The sequence below is a fragment of the Cnephaeus nilssonii genome, assembly GCF_951640355.1.
Source record: "Cnephaeus nilssonii genome assembly, chromosome: 8".
Taxonomy (NCBI): domain Eukaryota; kingdom Metazoa; phylum Chordata; class Mammalia; order Chiroptera; family Vespertilionidae; genus Cnephaeus; species Cnephaeus nilssonii.
The window spans coordinates 88,080,845-88,106,356 of NC_137079.1; the positions used below are offsets into that span (position 1 = coordinate 88,080,845).

General features: G+C 42.7%; 1 protein-coding gene and 1 pseudogene across 2 annotated transcripts in view; both read right to left on the reverse strand.

Moving 5' to 3' along the window:
• The window catches only part of SPRYD7 (SPRY domain containing 7), a 354,235-nt gene that overhangs the window by 38,781 nt on the left and 289,942 nt on the right, over window positions 1-25,512 (reverse strand). The gene's annotated exons all lie outside the window — the stretch shown is intronic.
• On the reverse strand, window positions 10,153-17,347 carry LOC307104064 (SIN3-HDAC complex-associated factor-like; annotated as a pseudogene). The gene is made up of 4 exons: window positions 17,318-17,347; window positions 16,803-16,929; window positions 10,525-10,792; window positions 10,153-10,312 (listed from the first exon to the last, which is right to left on the reverse strand). The product of its transcript is annotated as an SIN3-HDAC complex-associated factor-like (transcript).

Genomic DNA, 25,512 nt, shown 5'->3' on the forward strand with positions numbered 1-25,512 from the left:
ACTTAAAATTATGCTAAAAATTATTTTAATCTTTACCTGAGGATATGTTTTTATTGATTTTTTTTTTTTACCATGCAAACACTTTAAATAAACAAACAAGAATCTTAGCCCTGGCTGAAGTAGACTTCTCTGCTGAGTCATATCTTCACCTGCAGATGCTGTGCTGAACAGATGGCATAAAGAATCAAACCTACCCTGCTACCTAGACCAGGCGTGAGACCCTTCTCAGCACAGCGCCTCTCATGAGTGTCTATATCACTCTCATATAAGGTCACCTGTATGTATAAAAGTGATACAATACACTCTGTTTAGAATTGCTTCCTTGTCCTCTGACGGGTGAAAGAGCTTCTTAAATATAGAATTCCTACACTTCCATGTGAACTGACAGTGGCCTATTTATTTTATTCATCAGCAGTGGTCCTAGTTTCATCTTCTTTTAGATATAGTAGCACCACCAAAGCAACATCCTATATAATAAAAAGGTAATATGCAAATAGACAGAACAGCAGAACAACTGAACAACCAATCAAAGTGTAATATGCTAATGATATGCTAAGGCTGCTCAACCGCTCCCTATGACATGCACTGACCACCAGGGGGCAGACAGTCAACTGGTCAACCAGTTGCTATGACATGCACTGACCACCAGGGGGCAGATGCTCCGACCAGTAGGTTAGCTTGCTGCTGGGGTCTGGTGGATCAGGACTGAGCAAGATGGGCCAGACTCATCCTGGAGCTCTTCCGCAGTCCCTCCCCAGCCCAATTGTGTACCGGTGGGGTCTCTCAGCCTGGCCTGTGCCCTCTCGCAATCCGAGACCCCTTGGGGGATGTCAGAGAGCCAGTTTCAGCCCCATCCCGCAGGCCACTCCCCTGGGGAGGTTGCCAGATGCAGGGCTCATGGCTGGTGAGCGCTGCTGCAGCAGCACAAGCCTCTCCCAATCGGGACTGATTGGGCGCACCCATGGCAGGCACAGTGGGGCTGGGATGAGCAGGAGCAGCATGTAGGAGCTGCAGGCAACGTTGGACTGTGGGTTTCAGCATGATCCCTGCAGGCCACCCAGAGGGACCCCATTCATGCACTGGGCCTCTAGTTGTTCAATAAGAAGCCACCCGCTTCTGGTAGGAATTATGAGGTCTCTGGTCCTCCAGGGAGCAAGGACTCTGACTGCACTTGGCTATGAATCAGGATGTTCCTCTGGATGTTAGTAGGAGCTTTTATCATAGCAACATAAATTTATATTAAGTGAAGAGTTCATGGAATGACCTAAGGGTGTCAGGGTAGTGATGAGGTAGTAAGAATATTTTCACATGGGGATTTCCTCATTGGTTTGAAATAGTAAAAGTGATGTTACCTGGGAGAAATGAAATGACACTATGAGGAAACAATTAGATAAATCCAGAATGGAAGACAAGAGCCCTCCTAGCCTTTGTCTCCTTAAAAAGTTGTCTATGGGGGAAAGTAGAGGGTGGGGGTAAATGTTCTAGCTTAAAAGAGACTAAAGAAACATGATATTCAAATGTAATACATGAACCTTGGATGGAATCATGTTTCTAAAAAGTTTTCAAATCTATTAAAGATATTTTGTGGAGAACCATAAAAATTGGATAGAGACTGAATATTAGATATTAGGGAATTACTGGGTTTTGTGTTTGTTTGTTTTTTAAGATGTCACCCTGGACGATGTTGCTCAGTTGGTTGGAGCATTGTTCTGTGCACGGGGAGGACACGGGTTTTGTTCCTGGTCAGGGCACATACCTAGGTTAGGGGTTCAATCCCTGGTTGGAGTACATATAGCAATGTTTCTCACATCAATGTTGTTTTTTTTTCCTCTCTCTCTCCCGTCCTCTCTCTCTAAAATAAATTAAAAAAAAAAAAGATATGATAGTAGTAATATTGAGAACAACCTTACTTTTAGGAGGTGCATACCAGAATATTTAAAGACAGGGTGTCATGAGGTCTGCAGATGGTTCAGAAAAAAATAATAATCCTATACACACACATATTCATAAAGAGAGAAAGCAAATATGGAAAAGTGTTCAATCTAGGAAGTGTTCTTTACACTCTTCTTTTTTATTTTTAATTTTTTTCCTTTATTGATTTTTTAGAGAGAGAAGAAGGGAGAGGGAGAGAGAGATAGAAACATCGATGAGAAACATCATCCATTGGCTGCTTCCTGCATGCCCCCTACTGGGATTGGAGCCAAGAACCCAGGCATGCACCCTGACCGGGAATCAAACTGAACAGGTGACCTCTAGGTTCCTGGGTCAACGATCAACCACTGAGCCACACAAGCTGGGCACACTCTTCTTTTTTATGCTAAAATGTTGGAGGGTGAAATAACATGTGACCTTTGCACTCCAAACTAATAAAGCAGGACATTTCAGTAATTTGTCTATTTCAAATAGGTGTTTTGAAGGCCTACCATGTGCTAAGCACTATTATTAAGCTTGGAAATTTACATTGGTGAATAAAATAGTAACTGTCGCTTCCGTGGGTGCTATATGGACCACACTATCTCTCCTTTAAGACTGAAGGAGTCAGCTTCTGGGACAGCCCTCATTAGTATTTGTCTTAGCTAAAGAAAGTTACTTTGCCCAAAGTCATGCCCCTCCTAAGGCCTGCCTGCAGCAAAAGATTGCTTGATGTGGCATTGTCAAGACCTGACTCTCGCCTCAACAAGGGACAACTCTAAGGAGTCATCCCAGCTTCAGAACTCCCTGCAAGGTGGGCTGAAGCCTGGCTGCAATTGTACTGCAGCCAACTTTGTCCTTATGCCCAATCTTGCTCCCATCTCTTTCCTACACAGATCCTGAGAGCATCTACCTTTGAAGAGGCATTAAACACCCAAGTAGAATGACTCAGCCAGTTGGTGTCATTCAGCTTTTTCATCTTCCACCCCAGTACTGGCACAGTGGATTCACAAACAGAAAATACATGATAACAAGGAGGAAGGCTATACATGGGCCCAACATCATTAGCTCCCACTCACCAAGATTAATCTAACTGATGCTATGGCCAAATGACCAACCTGCCAACAACAAAAACCATTGCTGAGACCCATCACCACACTCTCCATCCAAGACACCAAACAGCCACTTGGTGGGAAGGTGACCATATTGGACTCCTTCTTCCCTGGATGGGGTGGTCATTAATTTTAATATGAACAGATACATATTCTGTGGGTTTGTCTTCCCTGCCTGCAGTGTTTCAACTACGATGACTATCCAAAGGCTTATATTATACTAGAGGCCCGGTGCATGAAATTCATGCACTGGTGGGGGGGTGTCCCTCAGCTCAACCTGCACCCTCTCCAATCTGGGACCCCTTGGGGGATGTCCGACTGCCTGTTTAAAAACAGGCAGTCGGACATCCCTTTCACAATCCGGGACTGCTGGCTCCCAACTGCTCGCCTGCCTGCCTGATTACCCCTAACTGCTTCTGCCTGCCAGCCTGATCACCCCCTAACCACTCCCCTGCCAGCCTGATCTATGTCTAACTATTCCCCTGCCAGCCTGATCATCCCCAACTGCCCTCCCCTGAAAGCCCGGTCACCCCCAAATGCGCTCCCCTGCTCCCAGCCTCGACCTGGACAGTGGCCTGGGAGACTGTGTGCACCTCCCCCACCCCCATGATCTGCTCCCAGCTGGGACCTGTGGGGGTGTGCGCCATCTCCCAGGCCACTGCCCGGGTCTCAGCTGGAAGCAGATCCGCACCTGGCCATATCCCAGGCCACTGCCCGGGTCTCAGCTGGGAGATCACGTGTGTGTGTGTGTGTGTGTGTGTGTGTGTGTGTGTGTGTGCCTTCTCCCAGGCCACTGCCTGGGTCGCGGCTGGGAGAAGATCATGCCAGGGGGTGTGTGCCTTCTCCCAGGCCACTACCCAGGTCGCAGCTGGGAGAAGATCACACGGGGGGGTGGGGGTGGGGGGGTGGGTGTACGCCGTCTCCCAGGCCACTGCTCGGGTCGCGGCTGGGAGCAGATTGGGTGGGAGGGGGAGGTGGGGGGAGGTGCGCGCGGCCTCCCAGGACACTACCCAGGTCGCGGCTGGGAGAAGATCATGCCAGGGGGTGTGTGCCTTCTCCCAGGCCACTGCCCAGGTTGCGGCTGGGAGAAGATCACACTGGGGGATGTGTGCCTTCTCCCAGGCCACTGCCGGGGTCGCGGCTGGGAGCAGATTGGGTGGGAGAGGGAGGTGGGGGAAGGTGCGCGCAGCCTCCCAAGCCAATGCCCCGGTCGCAGCTGGGTGCAGATTGTGCGGGGGGGGGGGGGGGGGGGGGGAGGTGGGGAGAGGTACACGCGACCTCCCAGGCCACTACCCAGGTCGCGGCTGGGAGAAGATCACACGGGGGGGGGGGGGGGGAGGGTGGGGGGGGGTGTGTGTACGCCGTCTCCCAGGCCACTGCTCGGGTCACGGCTAGGAGCAGATTGGGTGGGAGGGGGAGGTGGGGTGAGGTGCGCGTGGCCTCCCAGGTCACGGCTGGAAGAAGATCACCCCGGGGGGGGTGGGGGTGTGCGCCTTCTCCCAGGCCGCTGCCCAGGTCGTGGCTGGGAGCAGATCATGCGGGGGTTGTTCGCAGTCTCCCAGGCTAAGGCCAGGTTGCGGCTGGGAGCGATGTGGGGGGTGGGGGGAGCGGCGGCAGCCCTCCAGGCCAACGGCCAGGGCTGTGGCTGGGAGCAGATCAGCCAGGGGTATTCGGGACCCTCCCAGGCCAACAGCCCTGGTCGCATGCTGCCTGCTCTCAGCGGTAGCCCTCTCTGGGACTGGGGGACTTCAGTGGGCCTGAGAGGACTGGGCGCCGCCATCTTGTGGCCATGGGCGCCGCCATTTTTGTCGCGGAGTGATGGTTAATTTGCATAGTACTCTATTATTAGATAGGCTTTGATACACCAGCATGATACCCCACATATTATTGCCTTCAACCAAGGAGCCCACTTCATAGCAAAAGAGATGTAGTAGTGGGAACATGACCATGGAATCCATTGGACCTATCGCACAGCATAACACCCAGAAGCAACTGAGTTAAGAAATGGAGCGGCGTGTTGAAAGCTTGGATGAAGTGCCAGCTTGAAGATGATACCCTGTGAGGACAAAGGGCTACCCTCCAGGATACAGTAATGCTCTAAATCAATCACTATTACATGGTGCTGTATCCCCAAAAGGAGAATACAAGGTGTGGAAGCAGGAGTGTCCCTATTTACCATCCGCCCCACTGAGAAATTTAGGCTTTTCATCCTCACAACTGTAACCCAGGTTTAAAGGTCTTGATTGCCAAAGAGGTAACATTTCTACTCAGGAACACAGCAAGAGTCTTCATTGAACTATAAGCTACACCACCATGCAATGCTTTTTGGCCCCTCATGCCAAGGATCAACAGGCAATAAAAAGATCTTGATGGGGCTACTTGACTCTTATCATCAAGAGGCAGTAGAGCTATTGTTACACGATGGAGGCATGGAGACATATGTTTTGCACCTAGATATCCAACTTGGACAGCTTTTAGTACTGTCTTGTACAATTCTGATGGCAACTGGGCAAGTGAAGCAGATGCAGCCTGAGAGATTTGAGAGTCTGATTTAGTCCACTAGATAAGTCAGCTAAACCTTTATAAACCTTTAAAGGCATTAATTGACAGTGAGGAGAGTCTAGAATGGACAACAGAGGAGGGCAAGGATGACTATAAGTTACAGTCTCAGGAACAGCAGCAGCAGCAGCAGCAGCAGCAGCACCAGGGGCTGTAGTTCACTTTACTAACAAGTTTCCCCCAAGAAAAGTAGTGTCCTGAAGGAGCTACTTCCAGGACTCATGGAGAACTGGACCTGAGGGCACAGACATGGACCATCCTGAATGCTATCCTGTCCTGCCTAGACCATAGTTGTGAGCCCTCTTAGGAATTGCTTCGACTAAAGAGAACTGCTTTGTTCAAAGTCAGGCCCCTTCTGGGCAGCCAGTATTCACTGACTAACTGATGCCCCGTCCTCCTTTCATTTGCTCAACAGGTATTGATTGGAGTACTTTCTAATAGAGTTCCTAAGCTAGTCTCCACTTCGGACTCTACATCTCAGGAAATCTTATCTGTGACATTCTCTCTAGTGTAGATGACAATTTGGAGGAAGAAATATCAAACAAGTAAAATAAATTTGTATTTGTACTCTGAAGGAAATGAACAAAATGTAGTGATAGCAAATAACCAGGAGGGTATATTTATAGAGGTGACATTTAAGCCAAGAATTTTATAATAGACTAGAGGCCCAATGCATGAGATTCGTGCAAGAATGGGCCTTCCTTCCCCTGGCTGCCAGCACCGCCTTTGCTCCGGCCAGAGCCGCCTTTCTGCCTTTGCTCTGGCTCAGAGCTGCCTTTCTGCCTTCCCATGCTGCCCAGAGGCCCGGAGCTGCTGGGGCTGTGAGGAACACCTGCATCATCGCCATGGCGACGACACAAGCGTCCTGCCTTGCCCCCGGCAGCTTGGTGACTGCATATGCAAATTAACCTTCCATTTTTGTTGGGTTAATTTGCATACTCACTTCTGATTGGCTGGTGGGCGGCGCAAAGGTATGGTCAATTTGCATCTTTCTCTTTTATTAGTGTAGATAGAAGTCAGCCATGTGAAGAGTAGGAAGGAGAGTATGTTTCAGAAAGAGAAAAATCTTGGATACAAACTCTTCCCACAGTGCTTCAGATGTTGAAGTACCACCCAGAGCTTTGTAGCCTTTTAACAGTTTTATTTCAAACTAGAGGCCCGGTGCATGAAATCCGTGCACAGGTAGGGTCCCTAGGCCTGGCTGGCAATCAGGGCCGATTGGGACTTCTGGCTGGTGGCCAGGGCCTTCCTTCATTCTGCGCTGCCCCCTGGTGGTCGGCGCATGTCATAGCGAGTGATCAAACTCCTGGTCTCCCGGTCGAACTCCCGAGGGGACACTTTGCATATTAGCCTTTTATTTATATAGATGGAATGGGAGATCTTTATGGCTTTTTAAGCATGAGAATAAAATGCTATGATTTGCCCTTTTTTGTTTGTTTGTTAATTCTCACCCAAGGATATTTTTCCATTGACTTTTTAGAGAGAATGGAAGGGAGGGGGAGAGAGAAACATCAATGTGAGAGAGACATATTGATTGGTTGCCTTCTGCATGCGCTCCAACCAGGTCTGGGGTGCAACTGAGGTACATGCCCTTGACCAGAATCGAACCTGGGACCCTTCAGTCCACAGGCTGAAGCTCTAGCCATTGAGCCAAAATGGATAGGGCTGTGATTTGCATTTTAAAAAACTTCTCTCTGATACAGTGTGAACCTATTTGAGGTTATTGCAACATTAAGAAACCACTCAAAATTAACCCACTGCCTCCAAACCACATCCCGTGTGCCCAGAACCCTGGGCTTCCCAGATCACTTCCAGGACCTGCGTTGGCCTCTTCCTTATGTCCATCTCCCCAAGAACAGATTGCATACCTTAGAGCCATGGAGGGGCCGGGAGTGGCTGTTGGTGGGGCTTCGAAGTGTAGTGTCCACAGTACATGTGTGAAGCCCCTTCCAGTGTGTGATGAAGCCAGGATTGGAGAAAGAAAGGAAGATGTGCTATAGGGCAGGAGCCCAGATGGAAAGTTCTCCCTACCCTGCCAAGCTCCATATGGAACCCCAAGGATTCCAAGAATCCTAAGTTCAAGGGTTGGCCATCCAGGTCTTTGAAAAGCTACATTTAAACTATAGTTATAAAGATAGAAGAATAGAACCTATTATTTAACTAGTTATTTGCTTGATTTTTAACATATACATTTTTAGACAAATGGTATATGGACTTCCATTTGTAATTTTAACCCAGGTTCTACAAATGTTAGGGATGGCCTTAAAATCACATTACCTACTGAGAAATAATATATAGACAAAGCTGGCTTCTTATCACAAGCAGTAGCTGTTAGATGGCAATGGAATAATATCTTCAAAATGATAGGAGGAGTACTAGTACCTATTAATCTAGAATTCTCTATCCAGCCAAACTAGCATTCAAAGGTAAAGATAAAATAAAGACATTTAAAAATTTTTTTCTGCCCTAGCTGATTTGGTTCAGTGGATAGAGTGTCAGCCTGTGGATTGAAGGGTCCCAGGTTTGATTCTGATCCAGGGCACATGCCTGGGTTGTGGGCTCGATCCCCAGTAGGGGGCGTGCAGGAGGCAGCTGCTCAATTATTTGCTCTTATTATTGATGTTTCTTTCTCTCTCCCTTCCTCTCTGAAATATAAAAACATATTTCAAATAAATAAAAATAATTTTTATCTAATAAGACTAAACTTATTCAATAGCCTCGCAAAAGTTTTGATTATAAGTACCCAACAGTATAAAACGTATAAAACAGATTTGTAAATTTCTAATATAGTAACACAAAGTGCATGACTACAGGCAAGGAGAGGTGGAAGGAGAAAAAGAAGACTGTGGTTGAGGTCTAGTAATAAATAAATACATATAGAAGTAGAGATGATCCATGTTTTAGTTCTGCCCAATAATAATATTCTACCAATACTGCAGCCAAAATGTACAAAAATAAAGAAGAACCATTTCAAAATACCTCAGGAGGAAGATGATAATGTCTGGGACTCTTGTTATTCACCTTAAAGGCTGTGGGAGCCAACCCAACTCATTGTCGAGCGCAGGCCTAGGGATGGCTTGTAGTTTCTTCCAAAGGCGTATAAAATTTTAAGTTTAGATTAAGAACTATAAACTACAGGGTGCCCATAAAAATTGGTTCACTCCTTATTGTTATTTATACTACCCAATTTTTAAAGTCCATCTTTAAAAATAAGAACTGAGTCTTTTATTATAAGGTCGGCAAATGCTCCTCCTTCATTATGAAAAGTCTGAACTGGTAATGTTTTTCGTGAACTTTTAGAAGAGATGTAATGAGGGTACTTTGGCTTTGGTTCAAGTAATAGGCTTTCCATAAAAACTTTAGAATTGAAGGGCTCCACGTTCTGGATTTATCATGTAACATTGTAATGTTCAGAAAGCCTGCCTGACAGAAGCCAGCCCCAAACCAACCCACTCAGCATTAGCATACCTCTTTCCTTTTATTAGAATTTTACTTTGATATAGTGAAAAAATAAACCTCAAAACTCTAATAGGTTAAAGCAAGTCAAATAACCACTCTACAGATAAAGCCTTTACAAAGGTCAACTGAAGTAATCCACAGCCAAAACTGAATTGTGCAGATTTGCAATGCTGTCACCAGTTATGTAACACAAACAGAAAGTCAATTATTTACACACTCCGCAAGCCCTCTGAGAAATGTGCCCCACAAAGCATTAACCTTTGTTTTTTTTATGCCACCCTGAAGGCTTGCACATGTTACTTTCAGGTAATTTAACATTTTTAATAGAGTGTGTTCTTTACTGTGTGGTAAAATTGGTACTATTCATGCAAGATTACGTATCGTAAGGACTTGATATTTCCACAAGAGGAGTTTTGATTCTGCTTTAAAAGTTTCATATAAATTAAAATCTTTATTAAATACCAATGTGAGGAAAGTGATACAGAGTACAACATATACAGTCCAGTTACTTCTTTTTATATTTAGAAATTACTCCTTCAAGGTATTTGCACCAGTGAGTTTAGACTGTCCTGCTTAATATTCAGGTTTGAGACATTAGAACTTTGGCAAGACCGTAATATTTCAAAATTATGAACAACTACCTGTAGGGGCAAATCCATGTTACTGAGTAACGACAAATTTATATCTGAAGGAAAGCAAGTGTAGCCGGCCCTCTTTTAAAATGCCCCAACCACTGCTTTTCAATACAGAAAGACCAAAACTACATAGGTTTATCATACAACAAATCCAATCTCTGTCACCTGAAATTCCCCTAGTTTCATTCATTAGAAGGAGATTTAAAAAGACTTAAAGAGCACTTTACAGCAGCATTCAGTTTTTTTTATGAAATACTCAGCATATTAAATATTATGCGCACTTTTTGTTTTCTTTTAGTGAGCTAGACACTGGCTTCTGAGTGTGTGGAACTTGTGGCACTGAAAGAAAAATAATACACTCAAAACAACTCTAGAATTTTGAAGAATTGTTTTTGGTATCCAAGTTAAAAATAGAAGGGTCATTTTGTTGCTGTTCCCCACCCCCCCTAAAATTTAAATCGTTTTTTGTTCCTCTTCTACATAAACTTCAGCCACCACTCCTGAGTGGAGATGGGCAAAGACTCTGGCCCCCGTTCCTCCAGTTTCTTAACAGCTGCTTTCATGTTGCTGCAACCAGGCTTCAATAGATGTGTGTCAATGCAAACTTCCCCAAAACGGCCTTTATAGATAAGCCCTCAACACCGTGGTCGGCAAACTGCGGCTCGCGAGCCACATGTGGCTCTTTGGCCCCTTGAGTGTGGCTCTTCCACAAAATACCACAGGGCGAGTCTATTTTGAAGAAGTGGCGTTAGAAGAAGTTTAAGTTTAAAAAATTTGGCTCACAAAAGCAATTTCAATCGTTGTACTGTTGATATTTGGCTCTGTTGACTAATGAGTTTGCCGACCACTGCCATATTTTCTCTCTTTTCCAGTATGTGAGATCTAAAAAGAAAAAAGAAAAACCTGGCATTCTGTTAGAGCCAGAAGCCATCTCTGTATCTGAACCATCATCTGACTAGTTACTGTAACAAGGAGATTGAGCTGGGGAGGCACTTGAAGTGGTACTGGGAGCACTGAAATTGTGACCTTTAAATTACTTCTGCAGTTTGCTGATCTGATTGCTTTTTTTATGCTGTTTCCAGTTAGAGTTTCCCCTTTCTTTGGTTTCAATGTAATCTTAAAAAAATATTTTTTATTGATTGATTTTATTTTATTTTTTCCTAATAGGGTACAGTTTTATTTTTTTAATAATTTTTTTCTTTATTAAGGTATTACATATGTGTCCTTATTGCCCCATTACCTCCCCATGCCCTCACCCCCCTGTTGTCTGTGTCCATTGGTTAGGCTTATATGCATGCATACAAGTCCTTTGGTTGATCTCTCCCCCTTACCCCCACCCTCCCCTACCATCCCTCTGAGGTTTAATGGTCTGATCGATGCTTCTCTGTCTCTGGATCTGTTTTTGTTCATCAGTTTATGTTGTTCATTATATTCCACAAATGAGTGAGATCATGTGATATTTATCTTTCTCTGATTGGTTTATTTTGCTTCGCATAATGCTCTCCAGTTCCATCCATGCTGTTGCAAATGGTAAGAATTTCTTCTTTTTTACCACAGCATAGTATTCCATTGTGTAGAAGTACAACAGTTTTCTAATCCACTATTCTGCTGATGGGCACTTAGGCTGTTTCCAAATCTTAGCTATTGTAAATTGTGCTGCTATGAACATAGGGGTGCATATGTCCTTTCTGATCAGTGTTTCTAGTTTCTTTGGATATATTCCTAGAATTGGGATCTCTGGGTCAAATGGGAGTTCCATTTTTAGTTTTTTCAGGAAACTCCATACTGTTTCCACAGTGGCTGCACCAGTCTGCATTCCCACCAGCAGTGAAGGAGGGTTCCTTTTTCTCCGCATCCTCGCCAGCACTTGTCATTTGTTGATTTGTTGATGATAGCCATTCTGACAGGTGTGAGATGGTACCACATTGTCGTTTTGATTTGCATCTCTCGGATGATTAGTGACTTTGAGCATGTTTTCATATGTCTCTTGACCTTCCTTATGTCTTCTTTCGAAAAGTATCTATTAAGGTCCATTGCCCATTTTTTGATTGGGTTGTTTATCTTTCTTTGTTAAGTTGTATGAGTTCCCTGTAAATGTTGGAGATTAAACCCTTATCGGTGACAACATTGGCAAATATGTTCTCCCATGCAGTGGGCTTTCTTGTTGATTTGTTGATGGTTTCTTTTGCTGTAAAAAAGCTTTTTATTTTGATGTAGTCCCATTTGTTTATTTTTTCTTTAGATTCCACTGCCTTATCGGTGCAGAAATTGCTTCGGCATATGCCTGAGATTTTGCTGCCTCTGGATTCCTCTAGTATTTTTATGGTTTCCCATCTTATGTTTAAGTCCTTTATCAATTTTGAGTTTATTTTTGTGTATGGTGTAAGTTGGTGGTCTAGTTTCATTTTTTTTTTTTTTGCATGTATCTGTCCAATTCCCCAGCACCATTTTAAAAAAATATATTTTATTGATTTTTTACAGAGAGGAAGGGAGAGGCATAGAGAGTTAGAAGCATTGATGAGAGAGAAACATTGATCAGCTGCCTCCTGCACACTCCCCACTGGATATGTGCCTGCAACCAAGATACATGCCCTTGACCGGAATCAAACCTGGGACCCTTGAGTCTGCAGGCCGATGCTCTGTCCACTGAGCCAAACCAGTTAGGGCTTCCCAGCACCATTTATTGAAGAGACTGTCTTGACTCCGTTGTATGTTCTTGCCTCCTTTGTCAAATATTAATTGAGTATAATGGTTTGGGTTGATTTTGGGTTCTCTATTCTATTCCACTGATCTATATGCTTGTTCTTGTGCCAGTACCAGGCAGTTTTGAGAACAGTGGCTTTGTAATACAGCTTGATATCTGGTATTGAGATCTCACTTACTTTGCTCTTCTTTCTCAGGATTGCTGCAGCTATTCGGGGTCTTTTTTTATTCCAGATTAATTTTTGGAGAGTTCATTCTAGGTCTGTGAAATATACCATTGGTATTTTAATGGGGAGTGCATTGAATCTATAGATTGCTTTGCATAGTATGGACATTTTAATGATGTGGATTCTACCAATCCATGAACATGGTATGTTCTTCCATCTGTTTATGCCATCCTCTATCTCTTTTTTCAATATTCTGTAGGTCTTTTACCTCCTTAGTTAAGTTTATTCCTAGGTATCTTAATTTTTTTGGTGCGATGGTAAATGGGATTTTTTTTTATTCTCTCTTTCTGTAAGTTCACTTTTGATGTATAGAAATGCCATAGATTTTTTTGCATTAATTTTGTATCCTGCTACACTGCAGAATTCATTTATTAAGTCTACTGATTTTTTGATAGAGTCTTTAGGGTTTTCTATGTACAGTATCATGTCATCTGCGAATAAGGACAGTTTTACTTCTTCTTTTCCAATTTGGATGCCTTTTATTTCTTCTTCTTGTCTGATCGCAATGGCTAGTACTTCCAGTACTATATTGAACAGGAGTGGTGAGAGTGGGCATCCCTGTTTTGTTCCTGTTCTTAGGGGAAATGGTTTTAGTTTTTGTCCATTGAGCATGATGTTGGCTATGGGTTTGTCATATATGGCTTTTATTATGTTGAGGTATGATCCTTCTATTCCCACCTTGCTGAGAGTTTTTACCAAGAAAGGGTGTTGGATTTTGTCAAATGCTTTTTCTGCAGCAATTGATATGACTATGTGATTTTTATCTTATGTGATGTATCATGTTTATTGATTTGTGGATATTTACCATCCTTGCATCCCTGGGATAAATCCTACTTGGTTATGGTGTATGATGGATCTTTCTGATGTAATGCTGGATCTGATTTGCTAGAATTTTGTTGAGGATTTTGGCATCAATGTTCATGAGGGATATTGGCCTGAAATTCTCTTTCATTGTGTTGTCTTTATCTGGTTTTGGTATTAGGGTAATGCTGGCTTCACAGAATGAGCTTGGAAGTGTTCCTTCCACTTGAATTTTTTGGAATAGTCTGAGGAGGATAGGTTTTAGTTCTTCCTTGAATGTTTGGTAAAACTCCCCTGTGAAGCCATCTGGCCCCAGGCTTTTGTTTGCTGGAAGCTTTTTGATGACTGCTTCAATTTCTTCCATAGTTATTGACCTATTGAGATGTTTAGATTCTTCCTGATTGAGTTTTGGAAGGTTGTATTTTTCTAGGAATATGTCCATTTCCCCCAGGTTGTCTAGTTTGTTGGAATAGAATTGTTCATATACTGATTGATTTTAGAGAGAGAAGAAGGGAGAGAGAATGAGAGAGATAGAGAGACTTGTTGTTCCACTTATTTATACATTCATTGGTTGATTCCTGTATGTACCCCAACCGGAAATCGAACCTGCAACCCTGGAGCATAGGGATGATGCTCCAACCAACTAAGCTACCTGGTCAGTCACTCAATGTAGTCTTTAAACTGTGTCCTGCCATGCATCTACCACATGATTCCAGGTTTGTTTGTTTTTTGTTTGTTTGTTTTGTGTGTGTGTGTGTGTGTGTGTGTGTGTGTGTGTGTGTGTGTTTAATCCTGCCAGCAATTTCATTTATCTTTTCATAAGAAAGACACAGGCATTATAGATGTCTCCTGAAGGAGTGTCATGCAACCCAAAACAGTTCCCATAACTTTTACTGTCAGTGAATCAGGAACTGGAGGACTTAGCTCTGCAAATACAGCATCCCTCTATATTTTGGAACATCTTTGGCTTGTGAAAACCAAACATCTTTGCTTCTGGGCAATAGTCTTCCAAAAGCAGCCATTCCACATGCAATAACGTTCCCGAGGTGTGAAGTGCACTCCAGGCCAACCCCTCCCCCCCTTCAATTGCACCCTTCTTCTCAACTGCCTTGTCTAGAAAGATTGTCTTCTGCAGTTCTCAAAATAAAGACATTTTAAACCAAGACTAAGAGAATTTCCTTCACACAGACCCTTGCAGAAAGAAGAAATACAAACCCAGCAGGAAAGGTTAGAATGCAAGAATCAATGATGAACAAAGAAGTTAGTAGACACATTAGTAAATCTAAGTAAACATTGACCAAAAAATTTATTAATTTTTAGAGGATAAACATCGTGTGAAAGTAGAGTATTACATAGCAATCAGCTGGAAATGAAAGATAGGATTCAGAGTTAAAACATTTTAAGGTACTTATGTTGAATATACAATGTTAAAATTTTTCAGCTATCACTTTTAATAAGGAAAACATCTTAAGCAAATATGCAAAAAAAAAGGAAGTGAATAGTTATGATGAAAGACCCCCCCCCCAAAAGCAAAATAAGCGTAACTGGTTATGCACATAAAATTGTCCTCATTTGAATATGAAAAATTGGGCACTAATTTGTTCTTTGTACCAGACCACTGACCATAAAATACCACTTTTGCCACTATGATCCCCCAACCATAAATTATTATTCATCTATGGGGAAAACTTTATGAGAGCTGTTGTTCTTCATTCTTATAAAACTCTAGGAAAGATAGATATTAAAATGTTAGTTGGAATCTTATACTTGGGGTTTTCAAACCAATGAATCAATTATCAATAACTATTTGCACAAAACTCTATTTTCTGTGGGCAATACAAAATAAAAAATCACAGTCCCCATCATCTGGTACTTTACAACCTGATTAAGGAGAAGCAAGCTATATAAACCCACTCGAGAATAAACTGTGGGGTAGAAGACAGCAAATAGTAAGAGCCTTGGATTGTACAAATATTATTACAGTTAAGTGCAAGTGGGGTCCCTTCCAAGCAGGATGAGTTGGAAGGCTTTAACTGAATATGTGAAATTTGACCTGGGCTGTAAGAGAGGTAGAATTTCATTAGATAAACTGGGAATAAGCCTGAGCAAAAGCACTAAAATATCCAAAGGTATAGGGGCCAAAAAAGAAGACATTTTTAAGAAAGAAGTATAAGCATTGTGGGAAATATTGAGAGAAATCATTGAATGAATCATAACACAGACTGAAATCCTCAGAAGTAAGAAATAATTTAAAGTATTTGAATTTGTTTTTTTTCCTTATTTATATTTTGTTAATGTTTTAAAAGTGTAGCAACTATAAATACAAAATATTGAATTTTTATAAGTTACATACAAGAACTGCTCAGATTTTTACTATTTGCACATACAACTTTATTTTCTAGACTATTTCTAGCTTAAAAAAAAAAAAAGCAAGCCAAATCCTGTATACTGCAGAAAGGATTCCATTTTATTGCTTGTGTGTCAAGTTCAGGGGTTTAGTTCTCTTGGTTTGTATTATGAAGAATCATGATGAAATCATGGGGTTTGGGGTGCAGATTTTTCCCGTGGGTCCTTGTCCTCATGAAGTTTGAAGAATAAACTCATAGATAAAAAGGCTTCTTTAATTAAAAAAATGTAGAAGCTTATTGGAAGAAGATATAAACTCCATCTGGGCAGGGGTGTCTCCAAAGGGGACCACCTGGGGTGGGGCCCCCAAATGGGAAAAGCCTGCTCTCGCTTTCTCTCTAATGGGAAAAAAATCTAAATAATCTGAATTTATAAAATCTGAAATCTGCTGATTCTCTTTGTCTACCGGTTTGTAAAGGCTTCAGATCTTTGTCTGAGCCTGACCCTTTCTAATTGGATCCTTTTTAAAACTTAGGACCCCCGTGCTTTCCTCATTGGTCATTCTGCTACCTAGTGTTAGTTCCAAAGTCTAAAGCCCACGTGGTGCCCCCACTTTCTCTTCCCCTTATCTTGCTGGTTGGAGTTGCCTTTGATCTCCCAGCTGCTCAGGCCAAAGATACCTCTGTCCTTGGTTTATGGCTGTTTTAATTGTCTGAGGAGGCCAGAAATGTTTCCATCTGCCCGGACCTCCCCTTCCGGTGGCACTTCTCTATCCTCTGTACAAGTAAGATAAGCATTTTGGCATCTTCAAGCCCCCATCTATGCATTCCTCTCCCATGGACCCTCTTTATCTCTAAGACTCCCTAAACCTGCCTGTTTTGTCTCTAAAATTCTTTTCAATTATATTAATAACATCTAACATTTATTAAGCAGTATTGTGTCAGTTATTGTACTAAGTGCCTTACATGCTATTTTAGTTCATACCAGCTGCCATAATAGATAAACCCCGGAATCTCAGTGATTTAACAAAATAGAAGTTTATTTCTTACTCATATAAAGTCCAAAACAAGTGTTCCTAATAGGCATAAAACTCTCCACTAAGCCATGATTTGGGGACCACAGTTCTTTCCATTCTGTGGTTTTGCCATCTTTAACAAGTGGCTTTCCAGGGGAAACCTGCAGAAGGAGAAAAACAAAGAGGATCACAATGGGAGATTTATGTGAGCTGAGCCTAGAAGTAGAATGCTTCTCTTCCTCTCACATTGGTCAGAATTCAGTCATATGGCAAACTAATTACAAGTGAGGATGAAAAATGTGATTTAGCTGTTTTCCCTTGAATAAAAAAAGAAGTAGTTTGGTGAGCAGTTGGCCAGTCGGTCACACATTTTTTTTTCGCTTTTAATTCTAACAACCCCATAAGACATGTCCTATAATTTGTACCACTTTACAGATAAGGAAACTAACATTTTTGATAAGCTAAATCCCTTACCTAATATCTCAGTTAATAAATGGCAGAATTCAAACACAAACCTAGGCAATATAATTTAAAAACCATATTACTTACCAAGTTAACTGCAATATGACGGAAGTTCATTACTGAAGAAGAATATTTAGGCTTTTTTTTTTAGTTATAAAAGAGTTATGATGATTTTAGAATTGTAAGTAATCCAACCTCATCATTTTATTGATAAAGAAATTGAGATCTAGAAGTAGAATGTCCTATTGAAGACCAAATTCTTGCTGCTCAGGTACCATAAAATGTAAAGAACAATTTTGTAAGAAATTATAATCTTGAAAAACTAATAAGTTATGTCATCTTTTCTAAAAGTTTAGTCCCTCAAAGATGTGGCTTAATGCAGTTAAATCCAAGCATTAAGATTTATTTTTTAATTAAGTTTGTTTCCTCCCCACTTTTTATTTTTATTTTTTTCATTTTTTGGTCTTGAAAAGGAAGCACAACACAGAGTAAGCCTGCCACCATGTGGCCTGGGTCAAAACTGATGTTTTAGTCCCATTTATTTTGTTTGCTTCTAGTTTATTCACTAACCTAGATTTGATAATGCCCGAAAAGAAAATCACACCCAGCTATGGTCAATTCTATAGGCTTCTGTACTTTTTAATTAATTTTTTAAATGTTATAAGACTTTATTTGAACCAAACTGATGACATACAGCTAGATCTCAAGTGCTCCCAAGAAAAACAGTTTTGCAGGTTCTCTTATGCATTTGAAATTTAGGAGGGAATTAAAGAAGATTACATGGAGATTGAAGAAATTAAGGTGGGGATTGGATTACAGGATAGCTAACAAGATTATTTGCTCTCTTGAGAGTATAGTTTATTTCAAAGGTATGTTAACCTAGATGCACAGAAATGATGGACAGGCCCTAGTCGGTTTGGCTCAGTGGATGGAGTGTCAGCCTGTGGACTGAAGGGTCCTGGATTCGATTCTGGCCAAGAGCACATGCCTGGGTTTCGGACTCGATCCTCAGTAGGGGGCTTGCAGGAGGCAGCCGATCAATGATTCTCTCTCATTGATGTTTCTATCTCTCTCTCATTCTCTTTTCCTCTCTAAAATAAGTAGAGAAATATATATTTTAAAAAAGAAATGATGGACAGGGCTTGCTTAAGGCAAAGATAAACCTTTTAGTAAAGAATTTATATGCCTGGGGTATGATTACTCACCATGACCTGCCTGGTTAAAAATTTATGATCAAAACACCCTATGAGGCTACTTTCCACAGAACTACTCATCCTTTTTTGTGTGTGTGGTTAATCCTCATCTGAGGATATTTTTCCATTGATTTCTAGAGAGAGTGGAATGGGGGTTAGGGGTTGGGGAGACAGAGAAAGAGAAACATCGATGTGAAAGAGACACATCGATTGGTTGCCTCCTGCATGTGTCCTGACCCGGGCCAGGGATTGAACCTGCCTATAATCGAGGTACATGCCCTTGACAGGACTCAAACCCAAGACCCTTCAGTCCACAGGCGGATGCTCTATCCACTGAGCCAAACCGGTTAGCCCCCTCCCTGTTTTATCCACAGTTTCTCCTTTTGGTCATAAATCAATCCAAAGAATGCATTGATGGCCAACCCTTTGGTCAGACAGTGTGGTCTCACAGTACTCGGAAGGCTCATTTATAAGAAGTCTCATTATAATAAGAGATTAAAAATGGTGGTGGAGTAAGTGGAAGCTACACTGACACTCTCCCAGGACCAAACTGGAAATACAACTAAAATACAAAAATACCCTTCTGAAAAAAATCAACTGAAGACTAGCAAGGACAGAAAGCAGAGACCGCATAGAGACTGGTAGGAAGCGTGGAGGTGCCGAAGGGCTGGCCGGGCGCCCACAGACAGCAGCTTAAGTTCTGAAGAGATACCTCAGCTGTGGGGGGTTTCCACTGAGAACTCTGGGGTCTAAACCCCAAGTTGGGCTCCCCATCCCAGAGCACCAGGACTGAGAAAGGTGCCCACAAAACACCTGGCTATGAAAAGCAGCAGGGTTGCTACCTGCCAGTCAGAGACGGCTGGAGATGTAGGCACCCTCAATGGAATAGAACAGAGACATCAGAAATCGACCCACTCAATTAATATTTGAAAAAGGAGGCAAGAATATACGATGGAGTTAAGACGGTCTCTTCAATAAATGGTGTTGGGAAAATTGGACAGATATATGCAAAAAAATGAAACTAGACCACCAACTTACACCATACACAAGAATAAACACAAAATGAATAAAATACTTAAATGTAAGCCATGAAACCATAAAAATCCTAGAAGAAACCATAGGCAACAAAATCTTAGACATCTCTCGCAGCAATATGTTTATGGATACATCTCCTAGGGCAAAGGAAACTAAGGAGAAAATAAACAAATGAGACTACATTAAAATAAAAAGCTTCTGAACAGCAAAAGAAACCATGAATAAAATGAAAAGGGAGCCACTCTATGGGAGAACATATTTGCCAATGATACATCTGATAAAGGTTTAATATCCAAAACATATAAGGAACTCATACAACTTAACAAAAGGAAGACAAACAATCCAGTTAAAAAATGGACAAAGGATCTAAATAGACAATTCTCCAAAGTGGACATCCAAATGACCAAGAGACATGAAAAAATGCTCAAAGTCACTGATCAATAGAGATTTGCAAATTAAAACAACAAGGAGGTATCACTTCGTACCTGTCAGAATGGCTACCATCAACAAATGACAAGTGCTGGTGAGGATGTGGAGAAAACACAGGAATATACCCTAAGATTTTGTTGCCTATGGTTTCTTCTAGGATTTTTATGGTTTCATGGCTTACATTTAAGTATTTTATTCATTTTGTGTTTATTCTTGTGTATGGGAACCCTAGCACACTGCTGGTGGGAATGCAGACTGGTGTAGCCATTATGGAAAATAGTGTGGAGTTTCCTCATAAAATTAAATATGGAACTGCCATTTGACCCAGTGATCCCACTTCCAGGAATATACCCTAAGAAACCCATAAAACCAATCAGAAAGAATGTATGCACCCCTATGTTCAAAGAAGCACAATTTACTATAGCTTAGATCTGGAAACAGCCCAAGTACCCAGCAGTAGATGAGCAGATAAAAAAGCTATGGTACATTTGTATACCATGCAGCAGTGAAAAAGAAGGATTTCTTACCATTTGAGTCAGCATGAAGGGACCTGGAGAGCATTATGCTAAGAAAAATAAACCAGTCAGAGAAAAACAAGTATCACATGATCTCACTCATATGTGGAATCTAATGAACAAAATAAACTGATGAACAAAAGAGACCCAGAAACATAGAAGCAAGAACAGACTGTGGAGTCTCAGAGGGAAGGCAGAGGAGGGTGGATGGGCGGGAAGAGATCAACCAAAGAACTTGTATGCATATATGCATAACCCATGGACATAGACAATAGGGTGGTGAAGTCCTGGGGTGTGTGTGTTGGGGAGGGACAGGAGGGGCTAGAAGGGGTCAGTGGCGGGAAAAAAGGGACATATGTAATACTTTTAACAATAAAGATATAATGAAAAAATATCAGTATAAACAATGTTCTTATTGACCATTGGGGATGGGGCAATACTGTAACCATGGGATATGAATTGCAGCCAAATTTTCTCAAAAAGGGAAGGGCAGGTAAATGGATCATTTCTATCCTGTGAACAATCATGATCTGAGTTTTGCCACTGTCTCACTTTTCATATTTGGTATCTAGTATAACATATGAAAAGGATCTTGCACGTTATTTTGTGTATCTTCTTCAGCTTGGCAAATCAAGTTCCAAATGACTGTCCCCCTTTTAAAATAAGGACAGTCATATTTAATACCTCAAAGAATTGGATTGACACCTAAATGACATCACGGGTTGATCCATTTATGTAAATCCTTTTTTTGAAGCTTTAAGAGACCAATTAAATGGGGCTTTCCATTCTTTCTGCCTAGTTTCATAGCCGGCTTTTTCTAATAGTGAGTGCAAAGGATTAGGAGTATCAGAGGATCCTCATCTTGGCTGTTGTTACGTAAACAGGAGGCTGACTGTCGTGGGCTTGTTGGCCTCAGAGGCATGACTTCCCCTGTTAATGCTGAGCTCTGTGGCGTCTTACGAAACTTCTAGGGAAAAGCAGCCCTTCTGTGCAGGTCTCTGGAGGAGGTAAATGCAGTGAATATCCCTGGAGGGCTGCTCTCCACCCTGGAGGAAGTTTTCCTCGGGTAACGCCACAGAGACCCTTAGTTACCTAAGAATACCCAGGCGAGGGCCAGCAAGAGCTCACCTGATCCGTGGGACCTGTGACTCTTTCCAAGGCACTGGGCCCCTCTTTGGGGTGAACCCGTTTTGGGGCACCCTGACCTTCCTGTTGGGGCTCCACCGGCTTCTCCAGAACCAGCTGCGCTACTGCACTGGACGATTCTCCGCGCCCATCTCTGTCACTCTGATTTTGGGGTCTGAACAACTGTCGTCACCCCACTGGCTATTTGGGTTGGGCAAGCAAGTGTCCTTTCTTTTTTGGAGCTAAAGAAAGTTCAGTCTCTCATTTAACCAGCGAATAATTAGTTCATGTTCTCAGTAAGCAATCCAATTAAAAAGCCGAGATTAAAAGCAGGGGGATAAATGGTGATGGAAGGAGAGTCAGCTTGGGGTGATGAACACATAATACAATATACAGTTGATGTATTATGGAACCATACACCTGAAACCTATCTAATTTTATTACCCGATGTCACACCAATAAATTCAATTAAAAAAAAAGATAAGAATTGGAAAAACAAAATAAAAGCAGTAAACCATTTTTTTTCCCTTTCCCTGGGTTAACTCAACCCTTATTCACCTCAAGGATTTTCTAAGGACAGCTCAGATAAAGTCATGGCCTGCTACTTGAAGCAAGGAGGCCCGGAATTCTGAGAGAAACTCACGCAAGTTCACCCAATGCAAAGCGGGGAGCTGGTGGTGCACAATGGGCTCTTGCTTGTACCCAGCACCACTGGGTCTGGACCCGTAAGGTAGTCCTGGGTGGGCTTTTTTAGAACCCTGGCATACTGCGTCAAGTAAATGTCAGCAGTAAAATTCCAAACTGCTGCCTTGGCCGGCTGCTCAGTGGTTATAGCATCTGTTCATGTACCAAAGGGTCACCGGTTTGATTCCCAGTCAAGGGCATGTACCTGGGCTGCAGGTTCAATCCAAGCCCTGGTGGGGGCATGTGCGGGAGGCAACCAATAGATGTGCCCCTCTTGCATTGATATTTCTCTCTCTCCCTCCACCTCCCTTACTTCCTCCCACTCTCTCTAAAAAATAATCAATGGCCTGGCCAGTGTGGCTCAGTGGTTGAGTGTCGACCTGTGAACCAGGCGGTCACAGTTCGATTCCCAGTCAGGGCACATGCCTGGGTTGCGGGCTTGATCCCCAGTAGGGGGTATGCAGGAGGCAGGTGATCAATGATTCTCTCTCATCATTGATGTTTATCAATGAGCCAGCTTAGAAGGCAGATTCCCAATCAAACAATAGGCATATCAAGGACTGTTCAAATATGGAGAAAACATCCAAATGATTGGGGACAGGGCATTGGCAACTCGTATTCTGATATAGTTTTTAAATGTCCCTCCCTTCCTTTGGCCCTATTCCTACTTCTTTCTTTCTCTACCACTACAAAATCTGAAATATTCATGTTACATATAACTCACCTGAAGTCATTGGGGAAAGCAATTAAAGGGAAAAAAGTTTTTGGGTGAAAAAAAACCTCTACATCATCCTTTTGTTGTTGTTGTTGTTGTTGTTGTTGTTGTTGTTGACAGTATTACAGATGTCTCCCATTTTCCCTCTTTCTGCCCTCCTCCACACAACCCCTGCCCTACCCCAGGTCTTCCCCATGCTATTGTCTGTGTCCATGGATTATGCATATGTGCATATATGTTCTTTGGTTAACCTCTTCCTGTCACCCCTCCTCCGCCCCGTACACTGAGATCTGTTATTCTGTTCCATGCATCCATACCTCTGGCCCCATTTTGGGAGGTTCATGAGATAAGCCCACACACTGGTATGTAAACTTGTTATTCCCACCTAATGAGTTAGTTAATTGAGATGGGAACATGAATTTAACCTAGTGATTGAATGTCAATATCTTTAGGAAAAAAGGGAGTACCAATGGGTATCCAAAGCTTCTTGACACTCCAGATTTCTCCCCTCCTTCTCACCTCCCCAGCCTCCACATTTTTCCCAAGCATGGGTATGTACCACGGTCAAGAACACTACTTGAGCTGTTTTCTAGTGGCTGAACATACATGAATAATCCTAGATTGTGTAAACACCCATTCTTTGGAGGAATGCTCTGCCTTCCCTCTAGAGTAGCCATTGGTTTCCCTTCTTATCACTACCCATGCAGCCAGGGAAGATTGGTCCAGAGAAGGCTGCGTCTCTCTCTCTGTCTTAGCAAGTTCTCCTGCACGGGGCTCAAATCAGCTCGGCTCCAACAATTGGAGCATATGTTCTGGTCTTGTCCATTCTTCTTTTTGGCCCATAAGCTCCAGACCAGTCTTTCCTTATCACTGAAATGATAAACGTGGACTTAGGAACAGAGGCCACTTGGTTTTGCTTAAAGAGTTCACCATGTGCCCAGCCAGGTGGCTCAGTTGGTTGGAGCATCATTCTGTACACCAAAGAGATTTCGGGTTCAATTTCCGGTCAGGGCACACATACCTGGGTTGTGGGCTCAATCCCCGGTCTGAGTTTGTACGGGAGGCAACTGATCAATGTTTCTCTTTTTCCCTCTAAACTGCCCAGCTGGTGTGGCTCAGTGATTGAGCACCGACCTATGAACCAGGAGTTCACGGTTTAATTCCCTATTAGTGAAGGAGGCAGCCGATCAGTGATTATCTCTCATCATTGATGTTTCTAGCTCTCTCTCCCCCTTCCTCTCTGAAATCAATAAAAATATATTCTAAAAAATTAATAAACATATCCTCGGGTAAGGATTTAAAAAAGAGAGAGAGATCATTGAAGTAACCACTTTGCTCGTTGCTGCCCACGAAGACAGTAACTCTTCTGGAAAATGTAGAAAAGTACTGATTTCAGCTCCTAACTACTAAGTGACCTTCCAACCTCCTTCCTAATCAAGTTTTTCTTTTCCTGCCAACTAAAAATACACTATCCAGTTCCGGAAATGTGGTTGATTGACTAGCAGCTGCGGCAGAGAACTACTTTGCACGTGGAAACAACTATGGAAGAGAAACAGCACCGCTCACTCTCACAGCGCCTGTTTTGAGGCACGGCTGGCACTCATCTCACGTTTGCAGGGGACAGTCTCTGGCCACTGTTTCTCCCCCACCTTAGTGTCAGGAAAGTTCCTGCAAACGCTGTAAAAGCAGAAGTTGAAGCTGCTTCAGTGCAAAGCAAACATCCTCCAGATCTTTCTTAAACTTTCAGAAAGCAGATCATCCACTGCTGTTTCCTTTTCCTGCTTTTTTTTTTTTAACAGACAAAGAGATATGCTGCTAAGATATTATTTCTGTTCAGAGGAAGAGAGAGCAAAAAGTGACAGGCACAGAAATTTCCCCCAGCGTTGCCATGTTCCTCATTCAGTTGTGAGGAGATGGCATCTCTAATAAAATGAAAACTGGAAAGAGCAGAAAAGTTCTGGAAGATAAACTGTGCCGTAAATGTAAAACACAAGTCACTTAAAGTGATAATAATTCTAAGTACAATTGTAATGCAAAATAAAGACATTTAAAAAGTCTGCAATATTATATTCTACTAGAGGCCTGGTGCACAAATTCGTGCACAGGTGGGGTCCTGCCAGCTGCTCGATCTGGATAGGGCTGGGCTGGCCAGGGGGAGGGGACACGGGAGGTTGGCTGGCCTGCCCAATCCCACCCTCATCAGGGTGGGGGCCCAGGGGCGGGGAGGAGTGGGGGAGGGACTGCAGCGGTTGGCTGGCCCCGCTTCCCATCCGGGTGATGAACTCCTTTAGCTTTTCCTTGTTTGTGAAGTTCTTTATCTGGCCTTCAATGCTAAATGAGCTTTGCTGGGTAGAGAAGGGCGTGGCAAGAAATATTCAAAGTAACGAAGAGCAAGGACCTGCAGCCAGGGTGACCTTCCTTTTGAAAGGACAAGGCTGCTCCGGGGGCTGAGGGTTCAGTCTCTGTGAAACCCGGGTCAGTCTTTGCATCGGGCAAGTGGAATCGCTGAGGCCTATTTGAGAGTCACCAAGGCTGGGAGCGTGATCTCAGATCAGTTAAAAACAGGTTCATGAAGGGATGTTATGG